Genomic DNA, 22708 nt, shown 5'->3' on the forward strand with positions numbered 1-22708 from the left:
ACACTATTATTGCACACAGAGTGAGACCATGCAATGAATTATGTAACTTGTTAAGTACATTTTTACTTATTTAGGCTTGCCATAATAAAGGGGTTGAATACTTATTGAATCAAGATATATCAGCTTTTTATTTTTTATTAATAAGTACAAATTTAGAAAAAAACATAATTCCACTTTGACACGATGGGGTATTGTGTGTAGGCCAGTGACAAAAAAATCTCAATTTATAGTGGAACTGTAAAGTAAGAGCAATAGAGAACTGGAAGTGAACTCCGGCCCTCGTCTGATCTAGTGTTGCAAGGTATACCAAAACATCTTCTTCCGATACTACAACATGAAAAACGGTTTGTTACTAGAATGTTTGTTACTTTCGGTACTTGTGTCAAATGTGTCTCAGGGATCAAGCCTGTCTACCAGCACTGGGAGTGTGGTCTGCATCATGTTACCTCCCCACCCTGCCTGCTCCACTAACTCACTGCTAGCCTGCACTGGGAGTGTGGTCTGCATCATGTTAGCTCCCCACCCTGCCTGCTCCACTAACTCACTGCTAGCCTGCACTGGGAGTCTGGTCTGCATCATGTTACCTCCCCACCCTGCCTGCTCCACTAACTGACTGCTAGCCTGCACTGGGAGTGTGGTCTGCATCATGTTACCTCCCCACCCTGCCTGCTCCACTAACTCACTGCTAGCCTGCACTGGGAGTGTGGTCTGCATCATGTTAGCTCCCCACCCTGCCTGCTCCACTAACTCACTGCTAGCCTGCACTGGGAGTCTGGTCTGCATCATGTTAGCTCCCTGCCTGCTCCACTAACTCACTGCTAGCCTGCACTGGGAGTGTGGTCTGCATCATGTTACCTCCCCACCCTGCCTGCTCCACTAACTGACTGCTAGCCTGCACTGGGAGTCTGGTCTGCATCATGTTACCTCCCCACCCTGCCTGCTCCACTAACTCACTGCTAGCCTGCACTGGGAGTCTGGTCTGCATCATGTTACCTCCCCACCCTGCCTGCTCCACTAACTGACTGCTAGCCTGCACTGGGAGTGTGGTCTGCATCATGTTAACTCCCTGCCTGCTCCACTAACTCACTGCTAGCCTGCACTGGGAGTCTGGTCTGCATCATGTTAGCTCCCCACCCTGCCTGCTCCACTAACTCACTGCTAGCCTGCACTGGGAGTCTGGTCTGCATCATGTTACCTCCCCACCCTGCCTGCTCCACTAACTCACTGCTAGCCTGCACTGGGAGTGTGGTCTGCATCATGTTAGCTCCCCACCCTGCCTGCTCCACTAACTCACTGCTAGCCTGCACTGGGAGTCTGGTCTGCATCATGTTACCTCCCCACCCTGCCTGCATAACATACTGGTAGCTTCCAGCTTTGAAGGCTAACTTTCATTGCTAGCTGACAGCTGAAACTAACATCAGTTCACTACCCTAGTACTTTGTTTGTGATAATATGCAAACCATAACACAAATTATGCTGATTTAAAAGCTGATTGCCACCAAAAACATTATGCATTTACTTATTCGGTCTCTCTCCCAAAGATGATCTATTGCCTCAGCGAACTGACTGCCCCCTTAACATATGTTATTAACAGAACACAGAGGGTGTTCTTTAATGGAAGCCTCTCCAACATAATCCAGGTAGAATCAGGAATTCCCCAGGGCAGCTGTCTAGGCCCCATACTTTTTTCAATCTTTCCTAACAACATGCCACTGGCTTTGAGTAAAGCCAGTGTGTCTATGTATGCGGATGACTCAACACTATACACGTCAGCTACTACAGCAACTGAAATGACTGCAACACTTAACAAAGAGCTGCAGTTAGTTTCAGAATGGGTGGCAAGGAATAAGTTAGTCCTAAATATTTCAAAAACTAAAAGCATTGTATTTGGGACAAATCATTCACTAAACCTCAACTAAATCTTGTAATAAATAATGTGGAAATTGAGCAGGTTGAGGTGACTAAACTGCTTGGAGTAACCCTGGATTGTAAACTGTCATGGTCAAAACATTTTGATACCACAGTAGCTAAGATGGGGAGAATTCTGTCCATAACAAAGCGCAGCTCTGCCTTCTTAACAACACTATCAACAAGGCAGGTCCTACAGGCCCTAGTTTTGTCGCACCTGGACTACTGTTCAGTCGTGTGGTCAGGTGACACAAAGAGGGACTTACGAAAATTAAAATTGGCTCAGAACAGGGCAGCACGGCTGTCCCTTGGATGTACACAGAGAGCTAACATTAATAATATGCATGTCAGTCTCTCCAGGCTCAAAGTGGAGGAGAGATTGACTTCATCACTACTTGTATTTGTGAGAGGTATTGACATGTTGAAAGCACCGAGCTGTCTGTTTAAACGACTAGCACACAGCTCAGACACCCATCCAAGACATGCCACCAGAGGTCTCTTCACAGTCCCCAAGTCCAGAACAGACTATGGGAGGTGCACTGTACTATATAGAGCCAACTCTATTCCACATCAGGTAACTCATGCCAGCAGTAGAATCAAATTTAAAAAACAGATAAATATGCACCTTATGTGTGAAGCAACACAAACATAGAGACAGACACATACACACACATGATAACATACACACTATACACACATACACACGTGCACATGGATGTTGTGTTATAGATATGTGGTAGTGGTGGAGTAGGGGCCTGAGGGCACACACTTAGTGTGTTGTGAAATCTGTTATGAATGTATTGTAATGTTTTTTTTTTTTTTTTTTTTTTGTATAACTGCCTTAATTTAGCCAGACCCCAGGAAGAGTAGCTGCTGCCTTGGCAAGAACTAATGGGGATGCATAATAAATACAGATACATGTTACAGCCTTAATATATATGTTATTAATATATGTTACAGCCTTAATATATGTTATTAATATATGTTACAGCCTTAATATATGTTATTAATATATGTTACAGCCTTAATATATGTTATTAATATATGTTATTAATATATGTTATTAATATATGTTATTAATATATGTTACAGCCTTACATTTACATTACATTTACATCATTTAGCAGACGCTCTTATACAGAGCGACTTACAAATTGGTGCATTCACATTATGATAGCCAGTGGGATAACCACTTTACAATTTTTTTTTGTTTGTTTAGTATATTTGTAATTGTAATTGTGTTTTATATATATATTGTTTATTATTATTTTTTGATATTTTTATCATTTATTTTTAGTTTATTATTGTTCATATTTGCTTAAATATATATATATATATATATATATTTTTTAAATTGTATCTCTTTTTTTTCTCTTTTCATTTATTATTATTATTATTTTGTTTATCTTTTTTTTTTAAATATTGTTTTATAATTATTATATAAATATGTTTGTGGGGGTGGGGTAGAAGGATTATTTGTATACTATCCCAGGTATTCCTTAAAGAGGTAGGGTTACAAGTGTCTCCGGAAGGTGGAAGGTGGCCTTAATATATGTTATTAATATATGTTATTAATATATGTTATTAATATATGTTATTAATACATGTTATTAATATATGTTACAGTCTTAAACAATTTATTGTATAGTAACAGGCCCATACAATCTACATTAGAGCCCACCTCTTTCCCTCTATTTCTTCATCCCTTCATAGTGATCTGATACAGTGATCTGATACAGTGATCTGATACAGTGATCTGCCTTCAGAAAGTATTCATACCCTTTACTTTATCCACATTTTCTTACGTTACGTCTTATTCTAAAATGACAGTGCATGTCAGAGTAAAAACCAAGCCATGCGGTCGAAGGAATTGTCCGCAGAGCTCCAAGACAGGCTTGTGGCGAGGCACAGATCTGGGGAAGGGTACCAAAAAATGTCTGCAGTATTGAAGGTCCCAAAGAACACAGTGGCCTCCATCATTCTTAAATGGAAGAAGTTTGGAACAACCAAGACTATTCCTAGAGCTGGCCGCCCGGCCAAATTGAGCAATCGGGGGAGAAGGGTCTTGGTCAGGTAGGTGATCAAGAACCCGATGGTCATTCTGACAGAGCTCCAGAGTTCCTCTGTGGAGATGGGAGAACCTTCCAGAAGGACAACCATCTCTGCAGCACTCCACCAATCAGGCCTTTATGGCAGAGTGGCCAGACAGAAGCCACTCCTCAGTAAAAGTCACATGACAGCTTGGAGTTTGACAAAAGGTACCTAAAGGACTCTCAGACCATGAGAAACAAGATTCTCTGGTCTGATGAAACCAAGATTGAACTATTTAGCCTGAATGCCACGTGTCACGTCTGGAGGAAACCTGGCACCATCCCTACGGTGAAGCATGGGGGTGGCAGCATCATGCTGTGGGGATGTTTTTCAGCGGCAGGGACTGGGAGACTAGTCAGGATCTAGGGAAAGATGAATGGAGCAAAGTACAGAGAGATCCTTGATGAAAACCTGCTCCAGAGAGCTCAGGACCTCAGACTGGTGCGAAGGTTCACCTTCCAACAGGACAACGACCCTAAGCACACAGCCAAGACAACGCAGGAGTGGCTTCGGGACAAGTCTCTGAAGGTCCTTGAGTGGCCCAGCCAGAGCCCGGACTTGAACCCGATCTAACATCTCTGGAGAGACATGAAAATAGCTGTGCAGCAACGCTCCCCATCCAACCTGACAGAGCTTAAGAGGATCTGCCGAGAAGAATGGGAGAAACTCCCCAGATACAGGTGTGCCAAGCTTGTAGCGTCATACCCAAGAAGACTCAAGGTTGTAATCGCTGCCAAAGGTGCTTCAACAAAGTACTGAGTAAAGGGTCTGAATCCTTATGTAAATGTAATATTTCCGTTTTTTATTTTTAATACATTTACACACACAAAAAAATACCTGTTTTTTCTTTGTCATTATGGGGTATTGTCTGTAGATTGATGAGGGAAAAAAACAATTTAATCAATTTTAGAATAAGGCTGTAACGTAACAAAATGTGAAAAAAAGTCAAGAGGTCTGAATACTTTCTGAATGCACTGTACATGCCGAAAATGAATCCCTCAAAAATGACTGCACTTCCCCACCTTTCTCATGTTCTCCTCTCCTCTCTAACATGTCTGTCTGTGTGTTCTGCAGTGTGTAGTCGTGGGAGGAGTTTGTCTGTGTGTTCTGCAGTGTGTTGTCGTGGGAGGAGTTTGTCTGTGTGTTCTGCAGTGTGTTGTCGTGGGAGGAGTTTGTCTGTGTGTTCTGCAGTGTGTTGTCGTGGGAGGAGTTTGTCTGTGTTCTGCAGTGTGTTGTCGTGGGAGGAGTTTGTCTGTGTGTTCTGCAGTGTGTTGTCGTGGGAGGAGTTTGTCTGTGTGTTCTGCAGTGTGTTGTCGTGGGAGGAGTTTGTCTGTGTTCTGCAGTGTGTTGTCGTGGGAGGAGTTTGTCTGTGTGTTCTGCAGTGTGTTGTCGTGGGAGGAGTTTGTCTGTGTTCTGCAGTGTGTTGTCGTGGGAGGAGTTTGTCTGTGTTCTGCAGTGTGTTGTCATGGGAGGAGTTTGTCTGTGTGTTCTGCAGTGTGTTGTCGTGGGAGGAGTTTGTCTGTGTTCTGCAGTGTGTTGTCGTGGGAGGAGTTTGTCTGTGTTCTGCAGTGTGTTGTCGTGGGAGGAGTTTGTCTGTGTTCTGCAGTGTGTTGTCGTGGGAGGAGTTTGTCTGTGTGTTCTGCAGTGTGTTGTCGTGGGAGGAGTTTGTCTGTGTTCTGCAGTGTGTAGTTGTGGGAAGAGTTTGTGTGTGTGTTCTGCAGTGTGTAGTCATGGGAGGAGTTTGTCTGTGTGTTCTGCAGTGTGTAGTCATGGGAGGAGTTTGTCTGTGTGTTCTGCAGTGTGTAGTCATGGGAGGAGTTTGTCTGTGTGTTCTGCAGTGTGTTGTCGTGGGAGGAGTTTGTCTGTGTGTTCTGCAGTGTGTTGTCGTGGGAGGAGTTTGTCTGTGTGTTCTGCAGTGTGTAGTCATGGGAGGAGTTTGTGTGTGTGTTCTGCAGTGTGTTGTCGTGGGAGGAGTTTGTCTGTGTTCTGCAGTGTGTAGTTGTGGGAGGAGTTTGTCTGTGTGTTCTGCAGTGTGTTGTCGTGGGAGGAGTTTGTCTGTGTGTTCTGCAGTGTGTAGTCATGGGAGGAGTTTGTCTGTGTGTTCTGCAGTGTGTAGTCATGGGAGGAGTTTGTCTGTGTGTTCTGCAGTGTGTAGTCATGGGAGGAGTTTGTCTGTGTGTTCTGCAGTGTGTAGTCGTGGGAGGAGTTTGTCTGTGTGTTCTGCAGTGTGTTGTCGTGGGAGGAGTTTGTCTGTGTGTTCTGCAGTGTGTAGTCGTGGGAGGTTACTGCAGGTCACCAGCCTCTGTGTACAAGACAAGAGCAACAGACAATTTGATTTGATTTGACATGAAGCCGTGTGTGTTTGCCTGTGGGAGGAGTGTTCTTGCAATGTGACAAATCCGACCACACCTGGTTTTATACACAGTATGGCTTGATCATGGCTGCCTGTCTGCCTGCCTGTCTGTCTGCCTGCCTGCCTGCCTGTCTGTCTGTCTGTCTGCCTGTCTGTCTGCCTGTCTGTCTGCCTGTCTGCCTGTCTGTCTGTCTGTCTGTCTGCCTGTCTGCCTGTCTGCCTGCCTGTCTGCCTGCCTGCCTGTCTGCCTGCCTGCCTGCCTGCCTGCCTGTCTCTGTCTATGCTCCATATTGCAGCAGCAGCAGCTCTCTGTATCTCTGTATAATCTCCAGCAGGCTGCCTGTAGCTTGTTGCAGTCAGTACATGTTGGGGGTAGGAAGCTGTAACTTGTTGCAGTCAGTACATGTTGGGGGTAGGAAGCTGTCAGTACATGATGGAGGTAGAAAGCTGTCAGTACATGATGGAGCTGTGGCAAGGGAGGGAGGGAGGGAGAGAGGGAGGGAGGGAGGGAGGGAGGGAGGGAGGGAGGGAGGGAGGGAGGGAGGGAGGGAGGGAGAGAGGGAGAGAGGGAGAGAGGGAGAGAGGGAGGGAGGGAGAGAGGGAGAGAGGACAGGCCCTGTGAGAGAGCCAAACAAACAATGGAGAGAAAATATGGGTGATCTGTGATGGTCTAAAAAGCTTCCACTGCTCCATCAATGAAGTGTCCAACTAACATGAATAGGCTAACACCAGTTTAAACCAGACTAACATGAATAGGCTAACACCAGTTTAAACCAGACTAAGATGAATAGGCTAACACCAGTTTAAACCAGACTAACATGAATAGGCTAACACCAGTTTAAAGCAACCAGACTAACATGAATAGGCTAACACCAGTTTAAACCAGACTAACATGAATAGGCTAACACCAGTTTAAAGCAACCAGACTAACATGAATAGGCTAACACCAGTTTAAACCAGACTAACATGAATAGGCTAACACCAGTTTAAAGCAACCAGACTAACATGAATAGGCTAACACCAGTTTAAAGCAACCAGACTAAGTAAAACTCAATAGACAATGTGTTTTCTTCTCTATGCCAGTGTGGTGGAGACGGAGCCAAACTGAAGATATGGAGACAGAGTGAAGAGATGGAGACAGAGTGAAGAGATGGAGACAGAGTGAAGAGATGGAGACAGACTGAAGAGATGGAGACAGAGTGAAGAGATGGAGACAGAGTGAAGAGATGGAGACAGAGTGAAGAGATGGAGACAGAATGAAGAGATGGAGACAGAATGAAGAGATGGAGACAGAATGAAGAGATGGAGACAGAGAGAAGAGATGGAGACAGAATGAAGAGATGGAGACAGACTGAAGAGATGGAGACAGAGTGAAGAGATGGAGACAGAGAGAAGAGATGGAGACAGACTGAAGAGATGGAGACAGAGTGAAGAGATGGAGACAGAGTGAAGAGATGGAGACAGAGTGAAGAGATGGAGACAGAGTGAAGAGATGGAGACAGAGTGAAGAGATGGAGACAGAATGAAGAGATGGAGACAGAGTGAAGAGATGGAGACAGACTGAAGAGATGGAGACTGTGGAGAGCCGAGTAGCAAATAGGGAAATTAGATAGAGCAGACACACACACACAGGCCAACAGTGGTCACGGGGTAAGGGAGAGTGGGGTAAGTTGAGCCATTTTTTACATCACTTCGTCAAGGGAAATATAGTATTCGTTCTAACAAAGGTATCTACATATACAGTCGGAAGTTTACATACACTTAGGTTGGAGTAATTCACTGTATCACAATTCCAGTGGGTCAGAAGTTTACATACACTAAGTTGACTGTGCCTTTAAACAGCTTGGAAAATTCCAGAAAATGATGTCATGGCTTTAGAAGCTTCTGATAGGCTAATTGACATCATTTGAGTCAATTGGAGGTGTACCTGTGGATGTATTTCACGGCCTACCTTCAAACTCAGTGCCTCTTTGCTTGACATCATGGGAAAATCAAAAGAAATCAGCCAAGAGCTCAGAAAAAAAATGGTAGACCTCCACAAGTCTGGTTCATCCTTGGGAGCAATTTCCAAACGCCTGAAGGTACCACGTTCATCTGTACAAACAATAGTACGCAAGTATAAACACCATGGGACCAAGCAGCCGTCATACCGCTCAGGAAGGAGACGCGTTCTGTCTCCTAGAGATGAACGTACTTTGGTGCGAAAAGTGCAAATCAATCCCAGAACAACAGCAAAGGACCTTGTGAAGATGCTGGAGGAAACAGGTACAAAATTATCTATATCCACAGTAAAACGAGTCCTATCTCGACATAACCTGAAAGGCCGCTCAGCAAGGAAGAAGCCACTGCTCCAAAACCGCCATAAAAAAACCAGACTACGGTTTGCAACTGCACATGGGGACAAAGATTGCACTTTTTGGAGAAATGTCCTCTAGTCTGATGAAACAAAAATAGAACTGTTCGGCCATAATGACCATTGTTATGTTTGGAGGAAAAAGGGGGTTGCTTGCAAGCCGAAGAACACCATCCCAACCGTGAAGCACGGGGGGTGGCAGCATCATGTTGTGGGGGTGCTTTGCTGCAGGAGGGACTGGTGCACTTCACAAAACAGATAAAGATCTCATTTGTATTTTTGATATGAAGTCCACCAGTGATGTTAAAGTGAGTGACTCGTCAAGCCGAAATCACACCAAGACACCCGTCAACAGCGAGTACAGAGCGTCAATTCACATACGTTGCGCAGCGTATGCCAATTTACTGTCACGAGAATCCATAATAAACAGTTGTATTTGTTATGTTCACTAACCAACGTGAGGAGAGTTGTAGCTAGTATACCCGAGCAATTTATAAAATAATTTAGCTAGTCTATTTCGTCTACATAACAGTATTATCTCTTGAAATCTGAGTTCCTCGAGGTTTCCCAGCCATCGTCTGCCTAGGCTATATGCCTACTATCCAAATCAACAGGCCGTAGTCTGCCTAGGCTATATGCCTACTATCGAAATCAACAGGCCGTAGTCTGCCTAGGCTATATGCCTACTATCCAAATCAACAGGCCGTAGTCTGCCTAGGGCTATATGCCTACTATCCAAATCAACAGGCCGTAGTCTGCCTAGGCTATATGCCTACTATCCAAATCAACAGGCCGTAGTCTGCCTAGGCTATATGCCTACTATCCAAATCAACAGGCCGTAGTCTGCCTAGGCTATATGCCTACTATCCAAATCAACAGGCCGTAGTCTGCCTAGGCTATATGCCTACTATCCAAATCAACAGGCCGTAGTCTGCCTAGGCTATATGCCTACTATCCAAATCAACAGGCCGTAGTCTGCCTAGGCTATATGCCTCCTATCCAAATCAACAGGCCGTAGTCTGCCTAGGCTATATGCCTCCTATCCAAATCAACAGGCCGTAGTCTGCCTAGGCTATATGCCTACTATCGAAATCAACAGGTAGGCTGCAATATGTAGCCTATTTGACTGGTAAACCTTAGCTAACAGCCCAATACGTTTTAAACGACATCTTTAGTCTACTTAGCGTAATGAAGATCATAACAATTCCTTTTCTACAAACGACCCACGCAATTTATCTGCTTATCTTACCAGCATTGCTCTGCGTAGACGAGACACGAGAAAAATAGACTTGCTTTTTAATTTGACGCGCTATGACGCCGTTGATGTTTGCGGCTGTCTGTAAGCGTGTACAGCAGGGGTGTCAAACGTCCGGCCCGCGGGCCGGATCAGGCCCGCAAACGGGTTTAATCCGGTCCGCGAGATGATTAAAAAAATATAAAAAAATTGTAAAGTATAAAAATGCGCTGCAATTTTTTAATAAAATAAACTGCTGTTCCAATTGCGTCCACTGGATGGCGCAATAGCAATTGTGTTAAGCAAGCAAACTGTTTATACCGGGGAAGAGCAAGTAGGTCAAGCACGTGCAGCCAATGAGCTACTTTGTTTTGCCCGCGATATTTATTACGGCTTCTACTTTTAACATTGTGTGCTTTGGCACCCTCATTGCCCCAATATGTCTCTGTCAAAAAAAGAGAAAAGTGGACGCAGAGTGCAGAGTGTTCCAAGAAAATGTCATCCTATTTATTCACAGAATTGAATGGGAAAGCTGTATGTTTGGTGTGTTCAGAGCATGTTGCAGTGCTGAAAGAATATAACCTTCGTCGCCACTATGTGAGTCTTCATGCCGACAAATATGACAACTTTCAAGGACAGCGGAGATGAGAGAAGGTGAATGAACTGTTGGCGGGTCTGAAGAAACAGCAGTCTGTGTTTACTCACAGCCGAGACATCAGTGACGCTGCAGTGAAAGCTAGCTACCTCATTGCTAATGAAATCGCAGTGGCTTCAAAACCATTTAGTGAGGGTGATTTTGTAAAAACATGCATGATGAAGGCAGCGGAGATTGTGTGCCCTGAAAAGCGGCAGGCTTTTGCAAATATCAGCCTGACAAGAAACACAGTTGCAGACAGGATTTCCGACCTTTCAGTGGATTTGGACAGCCAGTTGAAGCAAAAAGTAAAGTCATTTATTGCGTTTTCGGTTGCAATTGATGAAAGCACGGACATTACAGATGTTGCACAACTGGCCATTTTCATCCGCGGAGTTGATGACACATTGACCGTCACCGAGGAGTTCGTGGAGTTGGTGCCGATGACAGATACAACGACAGCAGCTGATATTTTTACCGCACTCGTCGGCGCGCTGGACAGGGTCGGAGTGGACTGGTCCCGCGCTGTCAGCCTGGCTACAGATGGTGCGCCCTCAATGATCGGGAAAAAAGCAGGCGTTGTGACAAAGTTCAGAGAGAAAGTGCAATCTGCAAATGGAGGACGTGATTTTTGACTTTACACTGTATTTTGCACCAGGAGGCTTTGTGTTGCAAGTCATTAAAGATGGATAACGTCATGAAGGTGGTCATCCAAACTGTTAATTTCATCCGATCCAGAAGCCTGAATCACTGTCAGTTTGACAGCCTTCTCAGAGAGAAAGACCACATCTATGGCCTGCCATACCACACTGAGGTAAGATGGTTAAGCCGAGGTGCTGTGCTGAGGCGTTTCTTTGATTTACGAGAAGAAATTGAACAGTTCATGGAAGAAAAGGGCAAACCAGTGTTAGAATTCCATTCCGCAGAATGGATGCAGGACCTTGCATTTATGGTGGATGTTACAGAGCACCTGAATAACTTGAACAAACAGCTGCAAGGGCGCAACAAAGTTGTCACGCAGTATTATGACAGCATACGTTCTTTCAAGTTGAAGCTGTCATTGTGGGAGACGCAACTTGCCGGTGGTGATGCAGCTCACTTCCCCTGTCTGAAAAATGCGTGCGCGACCCAACATGTGGCAGACATGAAGCGGTTCAAAGATAAAATAACGGGACTGTTACGGGAGTTTGAGCAACGCTTTCAGATTTATGTTTATATGTTTTTATGTTGATGTGCTATTGTTTTTAATTGATTTTATTTTATTTGTATATTTAACCTATTCTTGACTCTGTGGTTCTTGCACTTGTTTGGGGAACAGGATTTCATTATCTTTATCTACATTTCTGCCTGAGAAATGACACCCTGATATAGTTCTGTGATCTGTGAAACAGTTCTGTTAATCACTGAGGCATTGTGTGTTTGTGTGTTCTTTTTCTATAGAATTTTCAAATAAACTTGACGTGTTTTATGATTAATAGTGATGTTGTGCTTGTACTATTTTGGACACACTGTCCTCAGGCTCCAGCTTTATGTTGTATGTTGATCGTATTAAAACAAAGAAAACAATCTGAAGTTGTTGTTTTTAAGTTATATATACCATGATTTTTCCGGTCCGGCCCACTTGGGAATAGATTTTCCTCCATGTGGCCCCTGAGCTAAAATGAGTTTGACACCCCTGGTGTACAGCTTGTTCACGCGCGTAAAACAAAAAAAGCACTTTTCGTTTTGATTTGGGCTTCAGTAGCCTACCGAATCACATCGGTAAAAAGAGCCGTTCATTTCTGGTACGTTTTTTTGGCTATTATCTGCAGATAAATTATGAAAACATTCGATGAAGATTGTGAATCCTCCTCACTACAGGGGCTAGTGGAGAGAGAGTGACTCACTCTGGTCCAAAATATGATAAAAGAAAGGTTGAATTGTTTTAAAAGCTAATGATACTTATATGGTATTTTCAAAGATATTGATATAGGTCTACTGATTTAATCAAAGTGTTGACAATGTAGTAGTCGACTGCTGCTTTCTGTGTAGCAAAGGCCCATGTTTAACACCTGCTTCATTCTTCAATCAACCTGTATTACAGATAGCTGAGAAATGACTCTTAAAAGGAAGCTTGTGGAAGTCAGCAGCAGACTCTTACACGAAATCTGTGGGTCCATTTTTTTTTAAATAAATGACATTCACAAAGAGAGTTGCAAACACTTGTTGAAATGTTTTCACTAATTTAACTGATGTCGCTCTCTCTCTCTTCTCTGAACACATATGGACCCAGAACTTCATTGAGCATCTGTTCTGTATATTTTAGACACCCATTTTTCCCATTTGAAAAAAAGTGCCCATCACACAATTTGTTTGATTTTAAGTGTAACCTGGAATTTAATTTTTTCAAGATAATTTGGCCTATTTACACAATTTTTCTGTTTTAATAAAATACATAATTTAAAGAACAAACAATTGTGGTAATTCATATCTTGCAGTAAAATACTTTAAAATCTCAAGAGAAGACAGGTTAAATGTTAAAAAGGTTTAATGTTCTCTTACTCAGATCATATAGTCCTGATCGTATAGTCCTAGACCTAGACGACATCCAGAACAACTAACAACACACTGAATTCAGACGTTTTCAGTCATTTAAAGGAGAAGTTTACCCAAAATCCAGAAACGCCCAAATGATTCCATACATTGAATCTAGTTCAGTAGTTTGCCCTCTCCCCCTCTCTCTCCCTGTAATGTTGTACTGAAACAAAAAATGGGTCAAGTGACGTTGCTCGATGCAGGCCTCCGCTCCATTGTCAGTGAATTCATGAATTCAGTGAAGTGTGAACAAATTCATTGTTTTATTGAAAGCGTATGGCCGAATGATCTATTTTTGTCAAAAGTACTATCCGTTCTGAGTCAGGAAATGTGTACTTTTTCTACCTAAAAACATTTGTGATTATTTTATTATTGCATTATTCATAGAAATGGGAACTGTGCTGTTCGCTCTCGTAGAAACTGCACGTTATGCCCTTATTCACAGATGCTATTTATTATATATATTTTTTAAACAAATTAGTTATACAAAGTAAACAACAACCTACAAATTTGTCTTGACGACGAAATACTTGGGAGTGATGAAGACAACTGGAGGGACGCCGATGGTGTTGTACTTATTTGAGCCGGAGTATTCCGACGGAGAATTTTAGGCAAATTGAGCTTCAGATGTCCGCCGCCGCGCTGGCCACAGAAGCCGCAGCAGAGCTCTCTCTCTGGCAACCGAAGCCGCAGCAGAGCTCTCTCTCTCTGGCCACCGAAGCCGCAGCAGAGCTATCTCTCTCTGGCCACCGAAGCCGCAGCAGAGCTCTCTCTCTGGCAACCGAAGCCGCAGCAGAGCTCTCTCTCTGGCCACCGAACCACAGCCCCAACCCATCCCCAGGATCAACACAGTGGCGGTGGCAATTGTGCTCCAATGCCGAGAGTGAGGAATGTTTGTGCTGCAGAGAATTCTAATACATAACTACAATCCTTACAGAGATGATGAGGAGTTACACTGAACAAAAATATAAAAAAACGCAACATGCAACAATTTCAAAGATTTTACTGCGTTACATATATAGGAAATTAGTCAATTGAAATAAATTCATTAGGCCCTAATCTATGGATTTCACATGACTGGGAATACAGATATGCATCTGTTGGTCACTGATACCTTTAAAAAAAAAAAGTATGGGCGTGGATCAGAAAACCAGCCAGTATCTGGTGTGACCACCATTTGCCTCATGCAATGCGACATCTCCTTCGCATAGAGTTGATCAGGCTGTTGATTGTGGCCTGTGGAATGTTGTCCCACTCCTCTTCAATGGCTGTGCGAAGTTGCTGGATATTGGCTGGAACTGGAACACGCTGTCATACATGTCGATCCAGAGCATCCCAAACATGCTCAATGGGTGACATGTCTGATGAGTGTGCAAGCCATGGAAGAACTGGGACATTTTCAGCTTGCAGGAATTGTGTACAGATCCTTGCGACATGGGGCCGTGCATTATCATGCTGAAACATGAGGTGATGGCGGCGGTTGAATGGCACGACAATGGGACTCAGGATCTCGTCACAGTATCTCTGTGCATTCAAATTGCCATCGATAAAATGCAATTGTGTTCGTTGTCCGTAGCTTATGCCTGCCCATACCATAACCCCACTGCCACCATGTTCACAATGTTGCCATCAGCAAACCGCTCTCCCACACGACGCCATCTGCCCAGTTACAGTTTTACAGTTAAAACTTGCTGCCCGGTACAGTTAAAACTGGGATTCATCTGTGAAGAGCACACTTCTCCAGGGTGCCAGTGGCCATTGAAGGTGAGCATTTTCCCACTGAAGTCAGTTACGAAGCCGAACTGCAGTCAGGTCAAGACCCTGGTGAGGACGACGAACATGCAGATGAGCTTCCCTGAGACGGTTTCTGACAGTTTGTGCAGAAATTCTTAGGTTGTGCAAACCCACAGTTTCATCAGCTGTCCGAGTGGCTGGTCTCAGACGATCCCGCAGGTGAAGATGCCGGATGTGGAGGTCCTGAGCTGGCGTAGTTAAACGTGGTCTACAAAACAACGCTTATGGAAGATAAATGTACATTCAATTCTCTGGCAACAGCTCTGGTGGACATTCCTGCAGTCAGCATGCCAATTACATGCTCCCTCAAAACTTGAGACATCTGTGGCATTGTGTTGTGTGACAAAACTGCACATTTTAGAGTGGCCTTTTATCGTGGCCAGCACAAGGTCCACCTGTGTAATGATCATGCTGTTTAATCAGCTTCTTGATATGCCACACCTGTCAGGTGGATGGATTCTCTTGGCAAAGGAGAAATGCTCACTAACAGGGATGTAAACAAATTTGTGCACAAAATCTGAGAGAAATACGTTTCTTGTGCGTATGGAACATTTCTGGTATCTTTTATTTTAGCTCATGAAACATGGGACCAACTCTTTACATGTTGTTTATATTTTTTGTTCAGTGTAGTTTGCGTTTGCGACATAGGGGATTCTGCCACCCACATAAACTCTGGTCCATAAAATCTGTATTAAAAAAACGAATTGGAGATCCAGCCTCGTTCCAGCTGGGCCCAAATGGACCGTGAGTAGCCTAGCTAAACTTTACTCAGTGATCTCTTATCATAAACCTCTATGAGCTTTTCACATTAGCCCAAAACACTATATAGCCTATCTTTATTCAACACAATGTTTTGGGGGATATTCTATTCTGCAATGTAAGGTGACACAATGTCTGCAACGCCAGGGTTGTGGGTTCGATTCCCATGGGGGGCCAGTATGAACATGTATGCACTCACTTAACTGTAAGTCGCTCTGGATAAGAGCGTCTGCTAAATGACTAAAATGTAAATGTATGGTCTCCCCCCCCCCCCCCACCCCCCGTCATAAATATATAGGGAACAAACGCTAATCTGTAGAGCACCTAGGTCTCTATGTCTACATGATATGATGCAATGGTACAATAACACAATACGATCACCTCCAACCAGGCTAGACTACATTCCTCTACACTCTGTCACTTTCTAAATAAAATAAATAAAATTAATTGGTCATTTAGCAGACGCTCTTATCCAGAGCGACGTACAGGAGCAATTAGGGTTAAGTGCCTTGCTCAAGGGCACATCGACAGATTTTTCACCTAGTCGGCTCTGGGATTAGAACCAGCGACCTTTCGGTTACTGGTACAACGCTCTCACCCACTAAGCTACACTTTCTCTTCTCAAACACGCCTTTGTATTTCGACACTGCTCCAGATCCAGTCATAGATCCAGTCACAGTAGCAACAGCCGAATCTTAGCATCCCTCGCTTTTCTGTTCGTTTCAGATTACTTATCTCCTTCATATGCGTCGTCGCTCAAGTGCTTTCTACACACACGCAGAGATGCAAGGTTGGCTGCAGGAGTATTTACATCATATTTACTATTTCTAATTGCTACTAATCATCTTCTGCATCTCTCCGTATCTTTTAATCGGAAAACAGTGAAATTTGGTGCCTTCTTCCCTTGATTTCCTGTATAAAGTGCAGCAAGGGACCAATCACAGCTCTTGCTGACATTGCTTTTTCTACTTTCTGTAACTAACTTTACCTGCGATATGCCTGACTCTATCAACTCTCTGTATCTAACTTTACCTGTGAAAGGCCTGACTCTATCAACTTTCGCACAAGGTCCTTCTCCCCCCAAAAAAAAACTGGAATCTGTGACATCAAGCTCTCCCCCACGAGGGCGCACCCGTGCAGTTCTTGCCCATCTCCGCTGCTCTGGCAGTCGGCTACATAAAATAATGATATAAAATAATCTCAAATGTTTTAGGTGGAAAGGTCCACATTTCCTGACATTCCCTCATTCGGCCATACGCTTTCAATAAAACCAAGAATTTGTCCACATTTCACAGAATTCTGAATCATGAATTCACTGACAACGGAGCAGAGTGAGGCCTGCATCCAGCAACGTCACAAGTCACGTGACCCATTTTTTGCAGCTGTTTCAGTACAGCACTACAGGGAGAGAGAGGGGAGAGCAAACTCCACCGAACTAGTTTCAATGTATGGCATCACTTGGGAGTTTCTGGATTTTGGGTAAACTTCTCCTTTAAACTGTAAACACAATACCACAACTAATTTTTCCAATCTGGGAGGTAAACTCAAAAATGGCAAGAAATTCTTAGCCCCCGGCCCAGGAGATCATGGCTGGCTACTTTTTCTATTTGATTGGCTACTCCATGTGCTTGTAGAAATAGTGTGCGTGTGGGTGGTGGGGGGTACAGTAGGCTACTTCATGGGTTTTATGGCACTGACTCACAGAACACGAGAGCGAGGGGGACAGAGAGGGAGAGAGAGATCGAGAGAGACTTCATGAGTCTGTTTAGGATCTCTCCTTCTCTCTCTCTCGCCCTCTCTCTCGCCCCTCTCTCTCTCACCCTCCCCTTCTCTCTCCCACCCTCCCCTTCTCTCTCCCATCCTCCCCTTCTCTCTCTCCCTCTATTCCAGGTTTTCCCTCCTCTTGGGACCAGGAAGAGAAGAGACTCTCTGGGCTCAGTTTGCTGGGAGGGTCAGGAGTTGTATCTCTTCCAACACATTCTCAACACAGTCTGGGAGCAGAGCCAACTAGACTAGAGCAAGAAGGAAAAATAATAAATTGCAGGAGGAGAGGTGAGGGAGAAGAGAGGAGGGGAGAGGGAGAGGAGAGGAGAGGAGAGGAGAGGAGAGGAGAGGAGAGGAGAGGGAGAGGAGAGGAGAGGAGAGGAGAGGGAGAGGAGAGGAGAGGAGAGGAGAGGAGAGGAGAGGAGAGGGAGAAGAGAGGAGAGGAGAGGAGAGGAGAGGAGAGGGAGAGGGAGAGGGAGAGGGAGAGGGAGAGGGAGAGGGAGAGGGAGAGGGAGAGGGAGAGGGAGAGGGAGAGGGAGAGGGAGAGGAGAGGAGAGGAGAGGAGAGGAGAGGAGAGGAGAGGAGAGGAGAGGAGAGGAGAGGAGAGGGAGAAGAGAGGAGAGGAGAGGAGAGGGAGAAGAGAGGAGAGGGAGAAGAGAGGAGAGGAGAGGGAGAAGAGAGGAGAGGAGAGGAGAGGAGAGAGAGGGAGAGGAGAGGAGAGGAGAGGAGAGGAGAGGAGAGGAGAGGAGAGGAGAGGAGAGGAGAGGAGAGGAGAGGGAGAAGAGAGGAGAGGGGGAAGAGAGGAGAGGAGAGGGGGAAGAGAGGAGAGGGGGAAGAGAGGAGAGGTGAGGGAGAAGAGGAGAGAGAGAAAAGGAGAGGGAGAAGAGAGGAGAGGTGAGGGAGAAGAGAGGAGAGGTGAGGGAGAAGAGAGGAGAGTGAGAGAAATGGTGAATGTGGTGTATAAATGGAGCAGAACCATGGAATAGGATGGTGTGTAACCTACAGAACTAGGGTTGCAAAATTCTGGTAACTTTCCCAAATTTGAAAGGCAGAACATATGGAATGGTCCTGCCAGGATTTCTGGAAAACCTGGGACATTTTGCAGCCCTATACAGAACCATGGTGTGGGATGGTGTGAAGGGCAGGCTAACCTTCGCTTCTCTGGGAAGTGATGAAAATCCTGGATGGTATAACACCTTGATAGGATTAGGCTAGTTCTGTTTTTCAAATTATTGAATGGAGCCACATATATAGCCCATGTGGTTTTGTCTTGATTTCAACAAGCTAAGTGCTCCTAAAGTAAAACAAAGAGGCCAACCCTGATAGGTGCTCCTAAAGTAAAACAAAGAGGCCAACCCTGATTGGTTTCTCCCGAGTGGCGCAGCGGTCTAAGGCACTGCATCTCAGTGCTTGAGGCGTCACTACAGACCCCCTGGTTCAATTCCAGGCTGTATCACAACCAGCCGTGATTGGGAGTCCCATAGGTCGGCGCACAATTGGCCCAGCGTCGTCCGGGTTTGGCCGGTGTAGGCCGTCATTGTAAATAAGAATTTGTTCTTAACTGACTTGCCAGGTAAAATAAAATAAATAAAATAAAAGGTGCTCCTAAAGTAAAACAAAGAGGCAAATTCTGGTAGGTTAATATGTGTTTGCATACAGCAAGTCCTACTGAGTTCATAACAACCCAGTTTAGTCCAGATGAAGGCCTTGCCTAGGCCTGGCCCATAGATCCAAGTCTGCTGTTACAACTATGTACTGTGGTGTCTCCTCTCCTCTCCTTCTGCTCTGCCTCGTGCTGGTGGAAACCTTCTCAATATCACATTATTCTTTCATAGCTTCACCTTGGCTGTGCTGCTTGTAACTCATCCCAACGCCAGTCTCAGATCACCTAGCCAGATAAGCAACACTTTGTCAGCAGCAGCAGAACACCAAGTGTTGCGTCCCAATAATCTCTCCTATTTCCTGAAGTGTACATGCGTCCCAATAATCTCTCCTATTTCCTGAAGTGTACACTCGTTCACTAATTCCAACAAATCTAAAAGCATTGGGAGTTTCCACCCTATTGCTATAACCAGTCAGTCATTTCCTTTCAAATCAGTGAAGGGAAGTGAACAAATGCACACTTTGAGAGAAAAAAAATATTATTGGGACACATCCCAAATCTGCCCGTGCTTGGAGGGAGGGAGACTGTGTAGGCATGCTAGTAGTAGCTACTTAACAGTACAAAACACCTGTTTATCTGTTTATTCAAATCATCTCTCATTCTCAATAACATCAGACACAGACAGGAGCTAGGCTAGGCCGGGCTACAACCAGTTTGTCACCTAGGAATATCAATATGTATTTTTTTTGTTTACATTTCCCAAATGGCACCCTGTTCCCTATATAGTGCACTTGCCACCCCTTTCTCTGTAGGTTCCTTCCGTCTAATGGGCACTTAGCACCTCTAAACAGAGTCTCTTTTCTGTTCACACCGCACAGATTTTGAAGCCGTCAGCCTTGTTAAAATACTTCAAACCAGAAGGTGGCAGTAGTGTTGCATTTTTAAGCCTAGTTTGGCAATGCTAGTCCCTGCGTATTTTGCTTTGTAGGTATCCAATGTTAGCTAACTAGCTAGCTGCACTAATGTTGCTATTGTTGTAGAATGCCCATGTTGATACTAGCCAGATGGCCACAGCTAGATAACTAGCTAGCAAGAATTAAAATAAGTAATTAAATTCACTCTCCATAATCCCGTACTGCCAGTGCCAGCCCAAAGCCAATTTTTTAGCTAGCTATCTAACGTTAGCATGTTATTCGCTAGCTAGCACAAAAAAAAAAAATTCATTTCCCCCCCTTTTTATTGTCACTCCTGTCGACTCCCCCACGTGGAGGTTTGTGCTCTCCGATTGGCTCAAAGTCATGTTGTCGGGCACTGAGGAGCATTGCAATTCTACAAATAGAAACGGCAAGTTCGTCGGTATGCAGCAGGTACGTCTTTTGTTCTAGCAAGTACCTATTGGCAGTCAGATTATCTGTGTGTTTCATGCCTAATGAGTGTTTCCTAGCCACTGTGCTTCTGCATTGCTTGCTCTTTGGAGTTTAGGCCGGGTATCTGTAAAGCACTTTGTGACAACTAGCATAAGTAAAAAGGGCTTTATAAAATACATTTGATTTAATTCTATTGATTAGATTGGGATCCTCAAGGGGACAACTCGGTCCAACACAACATGGGCTAGCTAGGCTATTTTTAAAATGACAAAAGTGTGGTGGGTCTGCCTGCCTGCTCTACGGCCCTCAAAGACAATTCGGATCAAGTTGCAGACTCTGTCCGGTAGCTAAATATAGGTCTCTAGGTCTAGGATATCGCACTGCACAGACTGACTGAGGGAAAGACTGTCTTACAGTACCACAGGGCCATAGTGCAGCCGCCTGCTATCACACCATATTTAACAACGTCTCCATTTCAGGCTCAATCCCGGGGAAACTGAGTGATCAGTGTTCACATCAAAGTCTGGGACACACACCAATGCACTTGACTAGCCACATAGGATGTGTCCCAAATCACACCACATTTCCTATAGTGCAGTGCACTACTTTGACCCATGGTATTACTACATATTACCTATGTTACTAAAACATTACAACTGTATTAGCCACGCCAGTCAACACTAGTTAGTAGCTAACATTACAACTGTATTAGCCACGCCAGTTAACACTAGTTAGTAGCTAACATTACAACTGTTTTAGCCACGCCAGTCAACACTAGTTAGTAGCTAACATTACAACTGTATTAGCCACGCCAGTTAACACTAGTTAGTAGCTAACATTACAACTGTTTTAGCCATGCCAGTTAACACTAGTTAGTAGCTAACATTACAACTGTTTTAGCCACGCCAGTTAACACTAGTTAGCAGCTAACATTACAACTGTATTAGCCACGCCAGTTAACACTAGTTAGTAGCTAACATTACAACTGTATTAGCCACGCCAGTCAACACTAGTTAGTAGCTAACATTACAACTGTATTAGCCACGCCAGTCAACACTAGTTAGTAGCTAACATTACAACTGTATTAGCCACGCCAGTTAACACTAGTTAGTAGCTAACATTACAACTGTATTAGCCACGCCAGTCAACACTAGTTAGTAGCTAACATTACAACTGTATTAGCCACGCCAGTCAACACTAGTTAGTAGCTAACATTACAACTGTATTAACCACGCCAGTTAACACTAGTTAGTAGCTAACATTACAACTGTATTAACCACGCCAGTCAACACTAGTTAGTAGCTAACATTACAACTGTATTAGCCACGCCAGTCAACACTAGTTAGTAGCTAGTTACAGTTTATTAACTGTGTATTTATTCCTTGTGTCACTATCTTTCTCGTTATCTTTAACTTTGCAATGTTGGAAAAGGAACTGTCAGTCAGCATTTCACTGTTAGTCTACACCTGTTGTTTACCAAGCATGTGACATAACATTTGTGACTGTCCTGTCCTGGTTGGTAAGACGCATGCATATCACTCAAATCAAATCAAATTTTCTTTGTCAAATGCGCCAAATACAACAGGTGTAGTAGACCTTACAGTGAAATGCTTCCTTACAAGTCCTTAACCAACAATGCAGTTTTAAGAAAAATAAGTGTTACGTAAACAATAGATAAGTAAAAAATAAAAGCAGTAAAATAACAGTAAAAATAACAGTAGCGAGGCTATATACAGGGGGTACCAGTACAGAGTCAATGTACAGGGACACCGGTTAGTCGAGGTACAGTTAAAGTGACTATGCATAGATAATAAACAAGAGAGTAGCAGCAGCGTAAAAGATGGGGTGGGGGTGCAAATAGTCCGGATAGCCATGATTAGCTGTTCAGGAGTCTTATGGCTTGGGGGTAGAAGCTGTTAAGAAGCCTTATGGACCTAGACTAGGTGGCTGGAGTCCGCTAGAACAGTCTATGACTAGGGTGGCTGGAGTCTTTGACAATTTTGAGGGCCTTCCTCTGACACCGCCTGGTATAGAGGTCCTGGATGGCAGGAAGCTTGGCCCCAGTGATGACCTGGGCTGTACACACTACCCTCTGAGCCCATATTGAAAGGAAGTGTGGTAGCAAAGTATTGGTGTGAACTTAAAGTGTGAAATCCCCAATCCCTGTCTGATGGGGAAAACGTTGTGCATGAGTTTGGTCCAATGCAATGTTCACCATCTAAGGTCCTTCAAGACCTCGGTCAGTCACTTCTTTGCTCTAGTCTCGAGGGCTGA

At 44.3% G+C, this 22708-nt stretch overlaps 1 protein-coding gene across 2 annotated transcripts in view; it reads right to left on the reverse strand.

The window, feature by feature from the left end:
* bcl9l (bcl9 like) overlaps positions 1-22708 on the reverse strand; it is a 92049-nt gene that overhangs the window by 68048 nt on the left and 1293 nt on the right. The window lies entirely within an intron of this gene.

The sequence above is a fragment of the Coregonus clupeaformis genome, unplaced genomic scaffold (assembly GCF_020615455.1).
Source record: "Coregonus clupeaformis isolate EN_2021a unplaced genomic scaffold, ASM2061545v1 scaf0029, whole genome shotgun sequence".
In the NCBI taxonomy this organism is placed as follows: domain Eukaryota; kingdom Metazoa; phylum Chordata; class Actinopteri; order Salmoniformes; family Salmonidae; genus Coregonus; species Coregonus clupeaformis.